Source organism: Sesamum indicum, linkage group LG3, assembly GCF_000512975.1.
Source record: "Sesamum indicum cultivar Zhongzhi No. 13 linkage group LG3, S_indicum_v1.0, whole genome shotgun sequence".
In the NCBI taxonomy this organism is placed as follows: Eukaryota; Viridiplantae; Streptophyta; class Magnoliopsida; order Lamiales; family Pedaliaceae; genus Sesamum; species Sesamum indicum.
The window spans coordinates 3,618,974-3,622,275 of NC_026147.1; the positions used below are offsets into that span (position 1 = coordinate 3,618,974).

At 26.7% G+C, this 3,302-nt stretch overlaps 1 long non-coding RNA gene across 1 annotated transcript in view; it reads left to right on the forward strand.

Annotated features, from left to right (window-relative positions):
- The window catches only part of LOC110011759, a 6,273-nt gene extending 4,177 nt beyond the window's left edge, over positions 1-2,096 (forward strand). The window contains exon 2 of the long non-coding RNA XR_002286843.1: positions 1,911-2,096. This is a non-coding gene — a long non-coding RNA (uncharacterized LOC110011759). The remainder of the gene's footprint in view (positions 1-1,910) is intronic.

Sequence of the window (3,302 nt, forward strand, 5' to 3'; positions counted from 1 at the left end):
AGAGATCATCCTTATCAATATTATTTTATAATATATTATATTAATACATATAGATACATACCCACTTGTATATATATATACATAGACATTTATACTTATATATATATACAGAAATATTAGCATTAGAAGGATATAGAACCCACAATAAATAAAGAAAAACAAAAAGAAAAAGAGAGGAGTGAGGCGGTGGAGAGGTGTATATAAACATCAAGTTGTCTTTGTTCTTTCTTTAGCAAAACATCACTCTAGCACCTCTTTGAAGAATCACTCTATAGTTGAATTTGGTAAGTTTTGTTCATTTTCCATTTTTAAATTCGTATAGGAGCTGATATTAGTTGAAATTGAAGCAATAACCAATTGAGATGGAAGGAAAACACCAGGAGAGGCTCCGTCCGAACAATCTATGTAAAAATGGATTCTCTAGAGTTACACCGGTCTAAATCTAGTGAATTTTGAATCTGTGGAAACTTTGAGATGTGTACTAAAACTTTGTAGTTTTCGGCCGAATCTAAATCAGTCGTTAGCATGGGTAAAAATAAGAAAATATTATGTTTCTCTGTTCCTGCTGGAAATCTGACAAAGTTTATTTAAACCCTTGTAACTTGAGCTCCACTGGTTCAATTTGCATGATTCTTTTGTAAAATGAAAATAGACAGATAGGAGATTATATTCCGAAAATATGGTGATTTTTGGAAGAGTCTGATTTTTTAGAGAATTTTAAAGTAATAGATTAATATCTGTTCAAATCTAACCAGGCTGTACTAATAACTCTTACATAGAGATCCAAGTTGTAGATTCTTGTTGTAAATAAAACTAGACATAAATAAGAATATTTGGAGTGAAAAATGAAGCCTGTATTAGCTATATTTTGGTCAGGGAAGAATTTGTAAGTAAAACAGAGTTGCTATAAAAAAGTGTGCAAAAAAGATTAAGGAAAAATAGAGAGATAAATATTTATATTTCATTCTTATTTGCTAAAAGTGTGAATTTTAAAATAAATATATATGAAATATTATTAGGAGCTGAACCAATTGAGAAAAAGCTCACAACGAACTAAGACCATCTACGATATATATATATATATATATATAAGGTAAGTAAACGATTGACGTCGTCTATATGTACTGTTTTATCTTGATATTACCTTTATGAAAATCTATGATTTGATTTGCTAATAATGATGAAAGGCTATACTTGATGCATTGTTAAGTTGGATGATTATGTGGGAAGTAAGGTAAGTAACAATTATAATCATCTATATATATGTGCTCCATTTTCCTTTTTAGTAAACATATGATTTGTGTTGCTAATACTTGGAAAGAAGGTATATTTGATGGATGGTTTAAAGTTGAATGATTGATTGATTATATGCTCCACTGTGAATGTTGATATCGTGGAAGTATGATATGAAGTGTATTTTTCATGCCCCAAGAGTGTATGGTTGTAACCATATGAATGTGATTGAAGAGATGTGATGATGTGTGGTTTTACGTTACTAGTTGCTTACAAGAACGGTAATATGGGGACATGAGTGAGTAATGAAAACTGAATATAATGATTATGTGGATACTTCTTTGATAATCAACTCTAGCCTGTGTGGCAACTCTAGCTTGTGTTGCACTCAAGGGGATTACTTAAATATAAAATATAGAAAAGTGAGGATGAGTTGGTGGAGAAAGACCCTATATCACCATCTTGTAAGTATACTAGAAAGGGAGAAGCTTGATTGATTATCTTGTTGTGAGATGTTTGCCTCATTAGTCAAATGAGATGTGATGGAATCTAATTGGTGATATGTGTTATTTGTTGCTACTGTTGTCTTGTTGAACTAAAGATAAAATTTTATGTATAGTTGGGAGAAATTATTTACTAATTGAGTCGCAGGCTCAATCATCTGCAATATTTTTCAGGTATAGACCTTGGGGGTGTTCACTCTTGAAGAATAGGTCCACGTTGTTCATACGAAGTCTTGTCGGGCCAGCATGCAGTGTTCCGCTCACAAGTTAATAAAATTAGAAGTTTTGAATTTGGGAATGTTAATGATATACTAATATAGAGGATATTCTGCGAATAAGAGTAATAGTTTTGTCTTGCTATATGTGACTAGCAAAACTTTTACAATTTTCTTGAATTTTAACACTTTTGTTTATTTATTTTGATTAGCATGATCATTCAAAAAAGTAAAAGTGTTTATAATAATATAATTTATTTTCCACCAAAAATCAAAAAATTATTTTTCTATAAATAACATTGCTAGTTAATTTTGATGAATTTTCATATATAAAATTAAAATCTTGAAAAGTGATATTTGTTTGAATATTTTGGAATATATTGTATTAGTAGTGACAATTTAATTATTTAGTAGAATGAACTATTCAAAAGATTAAGTATCTCAAAGTTCAAATTTTGTTTTATAAAAATTATGCTACAAAATAATAAATATAGTCAAATAATTAATTAACAAAATTAAATTAAGAAATTGAATTAACCTTTGTATTTAATCTTAATTTAACACATGTCTATAAAATATTCAATTAAATTAAAGTACACAAAAGAAGAAAATAAAATTCAAACAACTGTGCGTGGATTTTTCTGGAAACGAGCTCGAATTACACACACATTAAAATACATATGCTTGCATGTAAATATATTACAAAACATATATTGATCATTAAATTTTGTATAATTATATTAAGATACTTTAAGAAACTAATTACAGAAAAGCTAAAATGTAGTTATTCTTTTCATCTTGTAAAACATCATTAGTACACAAAAACAGAAATCTAAAAATTAAACTATAAAATAAAAATTTAAAAGATAAAACTATAATGTGTAAAAAAAATGGTGTGTAAAAAAATACAAAAGGATACATATTTAAACAGAAAAAAAAACTAAATGACAAGTTAAGTATGATCATACAAATAAATATTAGACAAAATGTGTACATATTTAGAGTTAATAAATGTGTTTCTTATTGTAGGAAAATAAAAAAATAACAATAAAATTAAACTATAAATTTATAATTTAAAAGATGAAACTATAATATATACACACATAAAATGGCGTAAGATGCAAACGGATAAACTTTTAAAATAAAATATAAAAAGCAGATTAAATAGAATCATACAAATAAATGTTAAACATGATATGTAGTTATTGATATTAAATAAGTATGTTAAAAACTAAATAAACATGTTTCTTTTTGTAGGAAAATATAAATAATAATAAAATATGAGAAAAGACCAATAAATTAAACTAAAAAAAATAGTTATGATGAAAATATGAGAAAAGACCAATAAATT